At 37.1% G+C, this 17500-nt stretch overlaps 1 protein-coding gene across 12 annotated transcripts in view; it reads left to right on the plus strand.

Moving 5' to 3' along the window:
- LOC144964833 (uncharacterized) overlaps positions 1 to 17500 on the plus strand; it is a 298720-nt gene that overhangs the window by 4032 nt on the left and 277188 nt on the right. For 3 of the 12 annotated variants that reach the window (XM_078899494.1, XM_078899501.1, XM_078899511.1), the window contains exon 1: positions 5959 to 6054. The exons of 5 other annotated variants lie outside the window; for them this stretch is intronic. The gene's annotated coding sequence lies outside the window, so the exon portion shown is untranslated. Of the gene's footprint in view, positions 1 to 5958; positions 6055 to 17500 lie in introns of those variants that run through there. 4 more of the 12 variants (XM_078899496.1, XM_078899508.1, XM_078899491.1 and 1 more) reach the window with 3 other exon arrangements.

Consider the following 17500-nt stretch of genomic DNA (forward strand, 5'->3'; position numbering starts at 1 on the left):
AAGAAAAACAAATCGTGAGTTGTCTTCAATAGTTCAATCAATGAAATAACTTGTTTCCTTGAGCTCTACTAACGACAACTCACCCCACGCTACACAAGCCTACAAATAGTGCCGCGCTGAAGACCGGTCTGGACCGGCGGTCCCACGGTCTTTTAGCTGTGAACCGGAGACCGGTCCCATAGGGGAAGACCGGCGGCGGTCCTCACTTCTTATCACCTTTCAACGGTCTCGCGCCATCGCCTACTACTTCCCCAGCGATTCGTTGCTTCGGTTGCCTATCTTCCACCAATCACCACCCATCCCACTTAATTAATCGCACCCACCCACCTTTGCCATACACTAAACAACACAGACGACCATACAGGCAGACGACCACCAACCTCCACTCCGCAAACCGCCCTTTCGTGTGTGAGATGGGGGGAACAGGAGGGGCACGCCTTGGACGATTCCAGTATACGGGGTAAATTTCAAAATTTACTACACCATAATGATCGCAATGACAATGATCTATGGTGAAGGCATGACCCTCTTCTCTAATGGGTTATTGTTTGAAATGTATGTGACTACTAAAGATGTGTGTGTTTGTGTGTGTGTGTGTGTGTGTGTGTGTGTGTGTGTCGAACCTAGCAAGTAGCAAATCCGATTTTTTGTTTTCTTTTGTCCATCTCTTGTCACCACTCCTTTCTATCGCAGTGTTGTCATTTAAAATAATACAATAATATTAAAATTTCGTCTGGTGTTTTTACTAATCAAATAATATGAGTTTCATTAGTTTCTTCCTCCCAAAAAACCCAGTTATAACGTCTGAGTTTTAAAAAAGTCCAATAGAATATTTGGGGACCCCGATAGCTCAGTTGATAGAGCACTCTCTTTATACGCAAAGGGCCAGAGATCGATCCCGGGTGCAGTCGAGTTTTTTCTGAATCCCTGTCTACTCAGCAATGAATGGGTAGCTGAGTTTGTTAGATCTGGCGAAAAGTCACCATCGACCCCTCTTATTACCTCATCCACCCCCTCTTATTATAACTTCACGTCTCTCTCTTACTCTTCAATGCTCGCTGCCCTCTAATGTGTGTGTGTGTGTGTGTGGGGGGGGGGGGGGAGGGGGGGGGGGGTAGGAGTTGCGTGTGTGTATCAACGCCACGAACAACTCGATCAATGCCTTGGGCGATGCCATTATCTCCGTTAATGGGGATAAATTTCAAATTTTATTAAATTATCGAAGTAACAATGAAGTACGGTGAGCAAATAAAGAAGGCATCACCCCTCTTCTCTCATTAGGTTACAATTTGAAATGAGTGTGACTACTCCGTGTGTTTTACTCCTGTAGACCACGGTTTTCATCGTGTAGCGGTCTTTAACGGTTCAAGAATGAACGATCCCACGGTCTCAAAGGTCAAACCGGTTCGAATTTCCAACAGTCTCTCAGGAATGTTCAATGTCGAAAAGGTCTTCATTTCCCAAGGACCGTAGGACCGTGGTCCTTAAGCTTGCCAAGGACCGCCCCGCACTACCTACAAATGACGTCAAACTATATGGTCTTAGAGGGTTCTAGTGTCGGGCTCGATGATAACGATGGCTATAGATAGTATGCAGATAACGTCACTCAGGCGTTTGGGTTTGAAACTCTCACCTGCCAGGCGGAGTTGTCGTACCAATAAGGTCGCAGGTTCAAACCCCACCACCGCCGCGAAAAAATTTTTTATTCTCTATTGTCTTCTGGCACTTTTCTACTCACTTCATATCTTGTTATTACCAACATAAGTGCCTGCTCCACTCACTTTTCTGAATTAAAAATTCACCCCATACACCGGAGCATACTCAATGTCTCAATCGTTTCTATGTTATATGTTTGTGATGAGAATATTGGCTATTAAGCTTAACTGCTGGTCAAAATTACTTCGCGATGGTGGTGAACGAATCGGCGATCTCAAGAAGTGGGTGAGAGAGGGATCTAGAAATGACTTTGGGTTTGAAACGAATATTTTTGTGTTCGTGGATAGCTCACACGGTAGAGCCACGCTCTCACCTGCCAGGCGGAGTTGTCGTACCAATAAGGTCGCAGGTTCAAACCCCACCACCGCCGCGAAAAATTTTTTATTCTCTATTGTCTTCTGGCACTTTTCTACTCACTTCATATCTTGTTGTTACCAACATAAGTGCCTGCTCCACTCACTTTTCTGAATTAAAAATTCACCCCATACACCGGAGCATACTCAATGTCTCAATCGTTTCTATGTTATATGTTTGTGATGAGAATATTGGCTATTAAGCTTAACTGCTGGTCAAAATTACTTCGCGATGGTGGTGAACGAATCGGCGATCTCAAGAAGTGGGTGAGAGAGGGATCTAGAAATGACTTTGGGTTTGAAACGAATATTTTTGTGTTCGTAGATAGCTCACACGGTAGAGCCACGCTCTCACCTGCCAGGCGGAGTTGTCGTACCAATAAGGTCGCAGGTTCAAACCCCACCACCGCCGCGAAAAAAATTTTATTCTCTATTGTCTTCTGGCACTTTTCTACTCACTTCATATCAGGCGTTTGTTATTGTTTTTGCCATCCGCGTTTGTGAGTTGTTCTCACTAAACTGTATTAACCAGACTATAAAAGTTCATGGTTACACAGAGTTTGTGTGTTGGTCCGTTATACTTCCGGATGGCAATGTTGTGAACTCCTTGGCCAAGCGCATTCTATCTATAGTCAGACCGTAGCCATCTTTAACTTACATAAGGACTTGTGTTTTGACGTCACTTATAGATAAGTGCATCGCTTAGTGAGTTATCGTTAGTAGTGCTCGAGGAAACTTATGATCCCATCTGTTGAATTATTGAATACACCTCACTATTTATTTTCTTTTGCGGTCATAGACTTGTCTTTTGATCCAATTCTATGTTCAGTGTCAGGCTATGAGTTAAAGAAGGCTACAATTAGAAAACAAAAACAAAACAAAAAACAAAAGTGAGCATTTGTATAACGCAATATCCACAACACGTATCAAATCGCTTTACTAGACAACAGCAACACTTGTCAGGAAATACGAGACATGATGACTATTTGGCGATATCAACAATTTTTTTCCAACAGAAACAAAACTGTTAACGGCCAGGTACTCATTAATTTTACTCCCGAATACGGTGAGAGAATGTGAGTCGAGAGCCTTTTCCAAGGACTCAACTATGTGCCGCTCAGAGCGGGCCTCGAACCCACAAGACCACATAGCCGCACAATAATTAGCTATAAGTGTTCGAAGGATACGATTTGGAATCGGTATGATAAAAACATTTAAAAGTTTCAAAGTTTCAAATTTTATTCAATCTTAGGCTTTCGCCAATAAATCACACAATTTGATGACAACATACATGAAAGTGGAAAAAAAAATGGTAAATGGAACCAGAAATTAAACTGATGCCATTAATAACCACAGAAAAATACAACAATCGAAATACCACCAATACGTACAATAATAATTAGATCAATTCCGAAGTCAAATTGTGTCAAGATCCACTAGCGACAGAGCCCCCCAAATCCGTTTCTGTTGATAAAACGATGATAGGTCAAGCGAGAAAAACCACTCACCACTTCCCTGACATTGTCTTTGTTTCTTTTCGTCACGCTGAAGAATAACGCATTCCCATGGAGTGATTGGAGGAGAGAAAGTGATTAAATTCATTGACATAAAGCACTTAAGGCGTGAAATGTATCAATAATGACTTGTTAGCATTTACAAGGGAACTTTCCCTGAGCACACAAATCACCACAGCATGGGTATGATCTATATTGACGGATAAGTGGGTCCTTCTTCGGTACTTCTTTTAATCCTTCTTAAATCGTCTCAGACCTACACTCTTTTTCATTTTTTTTTTTCAACATGTAACCCCCAAACTCCCCCCCCCCCCTCTCTCTCTCTCTCTCTCTCTCTCTCTCTCTCTCTCTCTCTCTCTCTCTCTCTCTCTCATTGTGTGTGTCCTTATAAAGAGTGGTGGAGGTGGGTGGGTGCGTGGGTGGGGGGTCGATTGACCTCCCTTGTGGTCAAATGACTGTTCGTCGCTACAAGAATTAGCTTGTAAACGGTCTGGCACCTTGAGCTGTTACTTAAGTCTTTGCAGGGGCGTGGTCAAATTGTTTGATTTGGTGCCTGGCGCCGCTCCATCTTTTAAAAATGGATTACAGCATAAAAAAATATAATGATACCGAGAAATGGTATATACCCCTCTTACTTATTTGAGTAAGTCTTTTATTTAATTTTTTTTCTTTCTTTTGTATTTACAAATATAGCATGTTATAAGTCATTTTCTTCTGATTCTGGCACCACCTTACACTGTGAGCATGCCACACCACTGAGTCTTTGAAAAAAAGAAAAGAACGTTTAACAAAATAGATGAGCGAATACACAAACAGATTAAAAGATTAATGAATAAATAATTATAATAAGCGGTTAGGCTTCTTGTCTTGCAACGAAGTCAAGCCTTACTAAGTGTACCCTGTAATCGGATAGATGGCAATGATTGAGAACTACTGGCTTCGGAATGTGCCCACGGGAAAGGCACTATACATTGTATGATATAATATTACATTATTATATCATATGAGTTATATTATATTATTACATGTCATAGGTAATGAGTGCTTGGCCATACTGCTTTTCTTTGAAAAATAAAAACAAAAACTGAAAACCCCCAAGAAAAGTATTTAGAATTTTGGCCTAAAATTTGTCCTTCAAATATCGACCTATTAAAATGACATTCATCGGGCAAAAAAAAACAAAACAACAAAAAACAAGAAACAAAAAAAAAACAAAACAAAAACAAAACTCTTAAACCTTTATATTATGAAGTCCCAGGTTTGAAAGTTTTTGACAAGATGAAGGCAATTTCAATCGATCGATATTTGAAGTACGAGTTTTCTGGCCAAAATATTAAATACGATTTTTTTTGGTTCGAAGTACGGCAAATAAATTAAATTAATACAGCATTGTGAAGCCCATTATTAAACAAAATTTAAATAATGACCATGGACATGCGTCACTTAGTGCTCATATCTTTTTAATTCATTCGTTTAATTATAAACTATTTTAAAAAGCCCAACTTTTTATTTAGCGCCATAGCGCACTTAATATGATCGAAGCGCTTATATTATTTACAAAGGATCCTGAGTCAACATCAACACTTAACAAGCAGGTTGAGATAATAATACGATACCCATTAGACGCTATCACAATATCCCCCCATCTCCAACCCCCCCCCCCCCCCCAAAAAAAAAAACAAAAAAAAAAACAAAAAAAACAACAACAATAACCCCCCCCCCCCCCAAAAAAAAAAACAACAAAAAAAAAAAATACAACAACAAAAGAAAAAAAAATCAAACAGACAAAAAAACAAAAACAAAACAAAACCAAACAAACCACAACGCTGTTACCGGCCAGGTGCTCGTTACACCTGATCAGGGAATGTGAGTAAAGAGCCTTTTTCAAGGACTCAACCTAGCGCTGCCAACAATGGGATTCGGAACAGGAACCCTCAGCTAAGAGGCCGAGTGTCACATCACAAGACCACAATGACGCACAAGACAATAATTTTTTAAAAATTGTTATATTTTGCCCACTGGCTTTTAACTTCCGTAAAGTTGCCATATTTACTAAAATTATCACCCCCACCTCTTTTCTCCGGATCAATATTCTATTTTGAAGTGTATCAAAATATAAGAGACCTATAATACCTATTTATGATTCAGGTCGGGCCCCCATGTTTTACTCTGCAGGTACCTCGACAAACCAAGTAGAAAATTAAAAAAAAATGATATGATTGTAAAGAATGAAAGAAAAAAAAATAACGATAAAGGAGAACGACCTTTTCCTAAAACTTTGTCAGACAAGTCGTTGGTTGTGTCTGTCCGTCTCTCTGTTTGTCTGTCTACCTGCCTGCGTCCGCATTGCCCTTCCCACCCCTCCCTCCCTCCCCACTCACCTCTCGTTGATAGTCCCCAAGATGTGAAGAGTGGAGATAACTCCCGCAAGTGGTGTCGAAAGTAAAATGAAAGTTGTAGCTATTAGCTAGGTATGGCTCTATGATTTTTTGTACCGTAGTTCTAAGATCAGGTTTTTTTTAAATTCACACATACTGCTTGCTACAGGTTAATACCTAACTCCTTGATGTAAAATTTCGAATTGTTTTTTATTGTTTTGTTTTTGCTTCCTTTGTCAGTTGCTTCACAGTGTTAGGTACCGTATTTTGACTGGATTTTATTCATAGAGACGCACTTCGTAGCTGGAAAAGTTATAATCATAGTTGTAGGGGTGATTCATTGATGTTTAACCTAAATTTAGATTCACTGTGAGTGACAGTGAGTTAGTTGAGTGTGTCTATGAAAGTGTGACCCATTCGACGGATTATTAGTTACGTTTTTGTGCTTATCTATATTTTGTTTTCTTAAAATTTACTTGTGAGGTTATGTGAGTTTCCAAGCTGGGAAACACGCTGGATTATAATTCTTTTTACACCAAGCTATTTAATGCGGTTGTGAACTGTGAAGAAATATTTATGATAGGAATTTGTTGCATGCCTTAATTTCAGAAGTGCACCTTACTTATACAAAATTATATGTAAAGTTTGAATCATAGGTATTGATGGTATATTGCAAGTTTTGAAATCATCATCATCACCATCATCATCATCGTCATCATCATCATCATCATCATCATGGTCACCATCATCATCACTATCATCATCATTGAAACTTTTGGAGAAGAGGTGCCGCTTTGTTGACGACTTTTTTTATATATTAAATTAAGTAGCCTATCAAATTTTGATTACATTGATTTTTTTTTTCACGATCCATCTTCTATCCTACTCGTCTTTCTTTCTCTCTTTGTCTGTCTGTCTGTCTGTCTGTCTGTCTGTCTGTCTGTCTGTCTCTGTCTGTATGACTCTCTCCCCCTCTCTGTCACTCTCCCGATCTCTCTATCTCTGTCCCAAATATTTCCCTCGCTTTCTCTCAATTTTGTGGTCTTATGGCATGACATTCGGATTCTAAGTTATCCCTCAATATCTGTTTTTGGATGTAAAATGAGTAACAGCGTGCGTTTTCTATGCCAGGAAAAAAATACAATAAGGCCTTACAGGGGTCCCGTTAACTCAGTTGGTGCAGTGGAGATTTTTTCTGATCCCCCCATGTCCACCCAACATTGGGTAGCTGGGTCTGATATATTTAGCGGATCGACTAGCATCCTATCAAAAGGGTAGCAAGCAATTGCTATTGTCCGGTACACGCTCTAGAAACCGGGATAAACTCCGGCTCCATTGGCCTATGGCTCTGAAGGACCATTTTTATTACCGACCCTATCTCGTCCTATACCACCTTGATGCAGACTTAGAGGACCTCTTGTAAAGCGCGTTGGGCACATTGAGTGGATATTGTGCTATATAAATGCTCATCTACTTTAAACAACAGCGTTTCCCTTCTAATCTTTTCTCTTTCACCATCACCCTTTTTCCTCTTCTCTCTGATTCTAGCTCTCCCTTTTCTCTCTCCCACCTCTCTCTCTCTCTCTCTCTCTCTCTCTCTCTCTCTCTCTCTCTCTCTCTCACATAGTTATTCACGAGGCATATCGTCGACCCCACCCCCATTTGATAACTGTCCTTCCCCCCCTCTCACTCGCTTTCTTTTCAACTGAAGGATCCCCCTTTTTTCTATTATTATTATCCACTATTCAACATCAACAAAAATCATTTGCGCTTTTATTATGCATACATTTAGAACGATAGGATAAGGCCACATAGGCAATATATTATACAGGGATAATAAAAGCCTATATATGTACACACACCGACTGCATACTGCATGCTACTGAGTCATCACTCATTGCTGTTGATAAAGATTAAGAACAGTTGACTGCACATTGCACATACTCTATCACACATCCCTAATATATAGATCTATAATTTAGCATATGCGAAACACACAATCACACACAGACACACACACACACACACGCACACGCACACACACACACACACACACAAACACACGCATATATACACACTTTCTATCTCATAATACACAAACACATGACTTGAACGGAGACAGTTATTGTGTGTATGTACTGTCGTCTGTTATCTATCAACAACCAACACGAGAACAAACCATAGACAGATAGCAACGACAACAACAACAGTCCCTTATCAAAGCAATGCCCATGCCGTCCACAGTTCATAATGTTGGATTTGGTCAAGTTGTTTGGACAAAGAATCGAGATCCTTCTTTATCTCAGCCTTAATCAGTTTTGTTGATAATGTTTCGTTCTGTAACTAGAAGTGCTCGTACCAATACTTAGGTGATTTGTGATAACATAGGTACACAATGACAATACCTTTTTCTACGTTCCATATCATGGACAGAAAACTTGTAATATATAAACAGGTTAAGATGGTCTCTAGCCTAACAAGTCGAGAGTCTTAAACCTATAAATATCTTTAAAGAAGACTCCGATTAAAGTTGTTTGGACAAAGAATCGAGATCCTTCTTTATCTCAGCCTTAATCAGTTTTGTTGATAATGTTTCGTTCTGTAACTAGAAGTGCTCGTACCAATACTTAGGTGATTTGTGATAACATAGGTACACAAAGACAATACCTTTTTCTACGTTCCATATCATGGACAGAAAACTTGTAATATATAAACAGGTTAAGATGGTCTCTAGCCTAACAAGTCGAGAGTCTTAAACCTATAAATATCTTTAAAGAAGACTCCGATTAAAGACTTTTAAGAAGTTTGTGGTTATTTTAATCTTTTTATTTAATACGAAGTTAAAAAAACAAACAAACAAAAATATTTCTTGCCAAAAATGCTATGAAAGTGTGTGTTTTTAAAAATTTACCGCAGAGCATATTTTCATTAAAAAAAAAAGAAACTAGGTTTTTAAACGTCTGTATTAAACTAGATAAGGTCAAAGGGATTTGATCTCACTTCTGGTCTGATAGATAGCTAGGTAAATTAGGCTAAAGAAGAATACTATTATTTTATACTCATTTTTTTTAAATCACAGGTATTCATCACAAAGTGTCCCACTCGACAGGGTATTGGATTTCTTTTGCTCGCCTTGTTATCTATTTCTGTTTTGTCGGTGTCATTGTTAAAGGGGAAGGGAATTTCAAAGGGATTTGTTCGTGTTGTATTCCAAGAATTATAATATAAGGATATTATGTTCAACGAAGACTGTTGGTTTGTACAACTGAAAATTAGACATACGTATGTTGTGCAGATGTTGGGATAAGACAATAAATTGTAGCGCATTGCTTTTCCCCTCTTTTCTTCAATAAAACTGCGCACTCTTAAATTAAAGCTATTACATCAGAAAAAAGACAACTAAAAAGAGAAACCAAAAACAAAACAAAACAAACGATTTCCCATTTTCACCTTGTTGTATAAATCTATTGTGATATTTGATTGTTTGGAGTTTTCAACAATCCCTTTTATCTTTAATGTTGATTTTGTGATTAAGCGAATCCTTATTGGGAATCATCACTTATGCCCAAATAATCGTTTACGAATTTAATGCATATTTACTTGTATATTTTTAAAAATAGGTTTGTCATTCATATAGATAGGCTCAGCCACATACATACTGTCATGGTCTCAAGTGAGTAAAGAGCTACTCGACTATGCATAAAGATCTATGTAGAATGAGGCCCCAGAATTTACTAGTTACTATAAATGAAAAACAATTAACGATTTGTTTACAATGAAATAAAAATAATGATGAAATTTAATTAAAAGAGATAAACAGTGATCGTGGCAGTTACAAATAGAGATATGAATATTTTACGTAACTTATGATAATATGTCAGGTTCATAAGTTTACGTTTCCAGGCAGTTGATGGGCTTGGATGATCTATTCCTCTGATAACAGGATTGGACTCGTAAAATTCCGCTTCCAGGCAATTGGAAAGAGGTTATAGTGTAGTACAGCGGTCTTGGGTTTGATCCTTGAAGATTATACAATCAAAGTTAAAAGCTCCGGCGTCTTAATGGTGTAGATATAATATCTACAAAGTCCCAAAAGATAAAAATCTTCCTGTATATATATAGGAATAGAGCGACTGGCCGTCCGGCATAGATTGTGGAGAGAAAGTGAGTGTAGAGTGTTAGACCTATCAGCTTTTATAATAAGTGGCTACGTGACAGAATGTAGAACGAAAAGTATTCACTAATTAGAAATTAATTCGAGGGAAGGCTATAAAAGGAAAGACGATCTAATATTAGAAGGTAAAGTTTATCTAAGCCTACCGAAATATAACTGGAGTGAGATGAATTCAGTTCTTAATAAAATAAAATTTAATAAGATAATTGTGAACAATCTTTACTGTGACACCCCCACCCACGTTTAAAATATACTCTTTAACCATTATGGGAAAGATAGATTTTACAAACGGAAGTAAATTTACTATCATGATACTCTAGCATTAATCCATTGTTATGATTTGTGCTACAATTAAATTATTTATTAACTAGACATGGAAATGTTTATATTAACGTAGGTATATGAATGGGCGACAATAACAATGAAAGATTGTGATTACAAATCATTGTGATGAACGACATGATGGCAATGTGATTACAAATCATTGTGATAAACAATAGTGATGGTAATGAAGCATGATTTAAGTCGATGATATGAAGGTAATTTTCTGAATGAAATGAATGAAAATGTAAATGGAATATTGACATTTCAATTATTAATCATAAATGAGTGAAAATTCATAACAATAATAGATAAAGAGAAGATTTCCCAAATCATGAATGGGTATGGTATATATATCCAAACAATACTCAATGTTACATTAAGTTGGGTCATCATGTTTACAAATAAAATTATCGAAATTGTGCGTTCTGATTTGGCATAGTTTGCGAGGTAACTAACAGTATGCATGGGAGGTTAAGTTATACCCTTCTCATGTGTTTATACTAATCGAGAAAGTAGGTCGGCGTGAATATTTTCACAGCCTGGTATGTGAGAGATACTGAAAGTGTAATTTTGCAAAAATAGACTCCACCTTAGTACTCTACTATTATTCATTTTGTTATTTCTTATGTACGTGAGTGGTTTATGGTCCGTTTCGACCACAAACTCTTTTAGCAGTAGATATCTGCTGAATGTCTTTAAAGCAAAGACGATGGCTAGTCCTTCACGCTCTATTACAGAGTATCGTGATTCTCTGTCCAATAATTTTCTGCTTGCATATAAGCAAGGCATTAGAGTTCCCTCATGCTCCTGTAATAGTACACCTGCGATGCCCTTATCAGACGCGTCAGTTCTTACAACAAATTCTTTTGATATGTCGGGTAATTTAAGAATTGGTTCTGAACAGAGTAATGCCTTTAATTGGTTAAAGCTATTCTGACACACTTCTGTCCAAACAATTTTGTTCGGTGACCCATTCTTTGTCAGATTTGTTAGCGGTGTCGCGATGTGCGCGAAGTTGTAAATGTATTTCCTGTAAAAATTTAGGAGCCCAAGTACTTTGCGTACTTCTTTTTTTGTCTTAGGTGGTTGTAATTGTGCGATTTTTGTTTGTTTTTCTGTCTCGGGTGTCTGTGTCCCATGACCAACGGTATGACCGAGAAAATCAATTTTGTAAAATGCAATGCTTGTTTTTGACGGTTTTGTTGTTAAAGAATTACGTTTTAATGCTTCAAGCACTAATTCTAAGGTTGTCATGTGATCAGTCCATGAGTTTGAGAAAATACATGCGTCGTCGAAGTATGAGAGTGTAGACGGGATGTCTTTTAATAACATACGCATCATTCTTTGGAATGTCGATGCGGCTGTCGATAATCCAAATGGCATATAGTTAAATTCTAACAATCCTAATGGTGATTGAAATGCTGTGTATTTCTTACATGATTCTTTCAGTGGAATCTGCCAGTAACCTCTAGAAAGATCACATTTTGTCATGTATTTTGCTTGAGATAAGGCAGCAAATAAATTCTCTTGATTTGGTATTGGTTCTGCATCAAACACTGTTGCTTCATTTAATTTGCGAAAGTCGATACATAGCCTTATCGATCCGTCTTTCTTTTTCACTACTACTATTGGTGATGAGTATGGGCTTGAAGAATATCTAACTATTCCTGTATCTAGCATATCCTTAACTTCCTTTTCAACTTGTTCTCGTGCGTGAAATGGAATAGGATAGTTTTTCACGTTGATAGGGGTAGATGTGGTTAACTTTATGTCGTGTTCCACTAATGTTGTATGTCCGGGTGCGTCTGTAAAGACTGACTGGTACTTTTCTAATAATGACCTGATTTCTCGTTTCTGACATTCGTTTAGTTGAGGATTGATTGTGACGTCATTAATTGTACTATTTTTAGGGTTACCGTGTTGTGGGGTGTGTTGTAGTTCGACATCATCGCTGTGAGTTTCGATGATTAATCCTACATTTGCAGCTTCAACATGGTTAAATATTGGTTGTGATAATCTGTCTCTATCGAAATATTTTTTTAGCATGTTTGCATGGAATGTCTTTGTTGTGTTGTTAATTTGAATCTCGTAATTAACACCAGATCGTACTGCTAATACCTTGAATGGTCCTTTCCATGTAGCTAAAAGTTTACTCGAGTCATCGGGTAAGAGTATTAGTACTTTGTCACCAATCTCAAATTTTCTTGACTTGCTTTGCGATCAGAGTATTCCTTGTATTTCTCTGCTTTTTTAGTGACGGATTCCTGTGCTAGCTTACATGTGTCCTCTATTCTGTCTTTCAGGTTTCTTACATATTCGTAAGCAAACATAATTTCGTTATTGTCCTCCTCATTCCCTTTACAAATGTCGGCTACTATATTGATCGGGCCGCGAGGTGATCGTCCATACATCAACTCAAATGGGGAGTAGCCTGTAGATTCTTGGGGGATTTCTCTATATGCAAATAGGATTGCTGGTAAGTATCTGTCCCAATCATCTGGTTTTTCTGCTGACACTTTTCTTAACATATTCTTTAGAGTGCCATTAAATCTTTCACAAAGACCATTTGCTTGGGGGTGGTAGGGAGTTGTGAATGAGTGTTGGATTCCCATGAGTTTCATGGTTTCATGCATCATATGTGATGTAAATTGGGGTCCATTGTCCGACAGTATCTCATTTGGTATGCCTATTCTGGTAAAAATTGTCATCAATGCTTCAGCTATGTGATCCGATGTAGTTGATTTCAATGCCATCGCTTCTGGCCACCTGGTTGCGTAATCGACTAGTGTTAGTATGTGTGTATGGTTTCTATCTGATTTTGTTAAAGGGCCTATAATGTCAATTGCAACTTTTTGAAAAACTTTTTCAATAACTGGGGTTGTCTCTAATGGCAATCTCGGTATTCTGCCTTTTGCGACTCTTCTTTGGCATGTGTCACACGATTTCACATATTCTCGGACGTCTTTAGTAATTCCAGGCCATGTGAAATTCTCGGATATTCTCTTCAATGTGGAAGAGCTCCCAAGATGTCCAGAAGTTATTGAATCGTGCGCTATTCCAAGGATTTTGTTTCTGTAAATACTCGGCGTGACCAGTTGTTTAGCTATTTTGTTTCTTTTCCTATGTAACCTGAACAGAATATCTTTTTCAATGATGTATTCAACTTTTGATTTCGTCCCTTTGTTTGCGATATTGAAATATGAAGTTAAAGTCGGGTCCTTTTTCTGTTCTTCAATGAACGTGTTCCTGTCAAATTGTTGTGGTTCTAGAGAAATAGTCATTGGCTTCTCTGTTGTCTTAGTCATCTTTCTTGTTTCTGCTAGACAAGCTGTTTCTTGGGTTAATGACCATTCTTTTACATCTGTTGGGTTGTCTTTAAGACCTTTTATATTGCCAACAATAACATCAGCGACGGGGTTGGGAAGTATACAGCATTCCACTATTCCTGTATAGTATGGGGTTTCTATGTACACGTTAGCTGTTTCAAAGGTTTCGACTGTGCCACTGAATGTGATGCATTGTACCGTTTTTCCAGTTTTGTCTTCGTCATTGATCAAAGATGCTTTTATTCCTACTGTACTGCATCCTGTGTCTCTCAATATTTTGCAATCAGTTCCATTAGCTTTGCCTTCACAAAAAAATAGCGATCCTGATTTGTGAGTTTGTGTTAAAAGTGACATACCTTTCACGCAATACACATTTATATTTTCTCCTGACATTATTCGTGTCTGATTATTTACACTGGTTTGGAGTGATGCATTTGCAGTTTCTTTCGGATATCCCACGATTTTGTAACATTTGTCTGCTGTGTGGCCTTTCATTCCACAATATTGACATTTAATTATAGGTTTGTTGGTTTTCTTATACTCAGTATTATTGTCAGTGCTATTTCTTGTTTTGTTTTGATAGGGTCGGCTATGGTCTCTATTGAACTGTTTGTTCCATGGTTTGTTACTATGATCATCTTGTTTCACTTGCGTGTTCCGAGTGATTGATCGGCTCGTTCTATTTGAGTACTGAACTTTAGGTGTACCTGGACTCTGAGCAGCGGCAGCGTAGTATGGTTCCTTCAATGTTCTGCTAAGGGGTGTCAATGGATGTGCGCTGTTAAAGTTTTCTGCGTAGATTTTTAATTTGTCCAAGTTTTCTGGCTTTCTCTCTTTAAAGAATGCGACTAAATCTGGGTTGCAAGCTTGATAGATTCGATTCTTCAGCGTGAGATAGTAAAGGCCTGCAAAGTCGTCTTGTTTTACGTTTGCCAACTCAAGCCACCGATTTAGAAATTGAGTAATTCGGTTCACGAATGTATTAAAGTCTTCTCCACTTTCCGGTTTTGCAGTGTGAAACCTTTCCTGGTAACCATCTTCCGTTAATCTAAATCTTTTTAGTAGAGCGTCTTTAATTTTACCATAGTCATCTGCATCTTCAGTTGTTAAGGTATAGAAAACTTTTAGCGGTTCTCCGGATAAGCAGTTAATCAAGGCTGTGGCCTATTTGCTTTCTGGCCAACGATAACCTTTAGCCTGAACTTCGAATCGGTGTAAGAAGGATTCTAGACAGTCTGAGCGTTCATCGTATGTTGGCATGCGTGGAAGTTTCACGAAAAATTCATCACTATTATTATGTTTTCTTTCATGACCGGTTTTTGTTTTTTCAATTTCCAGCATCATTTGGGTCCTTTTGGTTTCTTCTTCTGCTAAAGCTATTTGTCTTTTTAGTTCCCTTTCTTGGACTCTTTCTTCTCGTTCTTCTCTACGTATTCTTTCTTCGTGTTCTTTTTCTTCTCTACGAATTCTTTCTTCGTGTTCTTTTTCTTCTCTACGAATTCTTTCTTCATTTTCTTCTCTACGAATTCTTTCTTCGTGTTCTTTTTCTTCTTTACGAATTCTTTCTTCATTTTCTTCTCTACGAATTCTTTCTTCATGTTCTTTTTCTTCTTTACGAATTCTTTCTTCATTTTCTTCTCTACGAATTCTTTCTTCATGTTCTTTTTCTTCTTTTACTTTCTCTTCGCACCATGAAAATATTCTTTCCTGGGGTATTTCTAAGTCCTTTGCGAGACTTAAGTATCTTTTATATGCTTCCATGTTGCAATAAATTAGTTACGATGTTTTATATATATTATATTGACAGGATACTGTTACTGACTGTTTTATTTATTTACACTTACTGGAATGAAATGTTCTATTTTTAGAAATCTCTCTCTCTTATTTCAACTTATTATGTATGTTGAATTTGATGCCTTTTATCGTTATATCTTATAAAGCAATGTGTCAATACAATGCGTAGTTATTATGACTTGTGTCAATAACAATGTGTCAATCGCGTGTACTCTAAACTATGTTACTACGAAAAATGTATCACCAATGTGTGTGACTCGTCGTTAGTTTGTGTACAATTATTCGCAATGACGCTAATATACTAGAGTGTGATAACAATAATAGGATGCCAAAATAATCCCAAGTTATCTATCACTAAATATAACACGACGGCTAGTAGACTCCTTTTATTATTATTTAGTTTTTAAAGACTCACTTTTCAGAACATAATATATAAGTGGTTTTCGGTAACAGTAATATGCCAAAAATGCATTTAAAACAAATCACTATGCAAAACAAATCACGATGTCTATAGTTACTATGTGATGCCCAACTCATGTAAAAGAGAATAATGAAGGATATATTTACCAACTCAGTTCGTGGCTGGGACCTCTCTCTTGTTCAATGGTTGTTCAACAATTGTAATTAGGCATTGAAGAGTGTTTAGCAGTGATGTCTGAAATACAAAACAATAAAATATCGTAAGATTTACAATAGTTCCAAAATGTGTTCACAACACTGAGTGATTGGATGATAGGTGAATGAATCGTTATGGAATGTAAACATATTGAAAACAATTCATGAATGAGGAAAACAACAAAATGAAATGAGTGATATAATAACAAAGTGGACAAGGAATGAATGAATGAATGAAAAACTGAGTGAATAGATGAATGAATGAATGGATAATGTATGAATGAAAGAATGAAGGGAGGAATAAATGTATGAATGATTGGATAAATGAGTGAATAAACGAATGAATGGATGAATGAATGAATGAATGAATAAATGAATGAACAATGAATGAATGAATAATTTATAAATGAATAAATGAATGACGGAATGAATCAATAAAATGCTATTCAATTTGAATGAAAGAATGAATGGATAAATTGCTATTCCATTTAAATGAAGAAATGAAAAGGAAAAAAAAATCAATCCTGTAAATAGGGAGTTCAATTAAAATATGATCAAGTGGGGCAATTAAGAGTTTTACAATTTAAACTTTAAAGTTAGATGAAATAGATATATGTAACTAAATAAATTCAATTCTTTATATGTGTCCCCTCCAAAATGTCATGGTCTCAAGTGAGTAAAGGGCTACTCGACTATGCATAAAGATCTATGTAGAATGAGGCCCCAGAATTTACTAGTTACTATAAATGAAAAACAATTAACGATTTGTTTACAATGAAATAAAAATAATGATGAAATTTAATTAAAAGAGATAAACAGTGATCGTGGCAGTTACAAATAGAGATATGAATATTTTACGTAACTTATGATAATATGTCAGGTTCATAAGTTTACGTTTCCAGGCAGTTGATGGGCTTGGATGATCTATTCCTCTGATAACAGGATTGGACTCGTAAAATTCCGCTTCCAGGCAATTGGAAAGAGGTTATAGTGTAGTACAGCGGGCTTGGGTTTGATCCTGAAGATTATACAATCAAAGTTAAAAGCTCCGGAGTCTTAATGGTGTAGATATAATATCTACAAAGTCCCAAAAGATAAAAATCTTCCTGTATATATATAGGAATAGAGCGACTGGCCGTCCGGCATAGATTGTGGAGAGAAAGTGAGTGTAGAGTGTTAGACCTATCAGCTTTTATAATAAGTGGCTACGTGACAGAATGTAGAACGAAAAGTATTCACTAATTAGAAATTAATTCGAGGGAAGGCTATAAAAGGAAAGACGATCTAATATTAGAAGGTAAAGTTT

The sequence above is a fragment of the Berghia stephanieae genome, chromosome 2 (genome assembly GCF_034508935.2).
Source record: "Berghia stephanieae isolate SIO BIC M18660-M18661 chromosome 2, UCSD_Bste_1.3, whole genome shotgun sequence".
Lineage (NCBI taxonomy): Eukaryota > Metazoa > Mollusca > Gastropoda > Nudibranchia > Aeolidiidae > Berghia > Berghia stephanieae.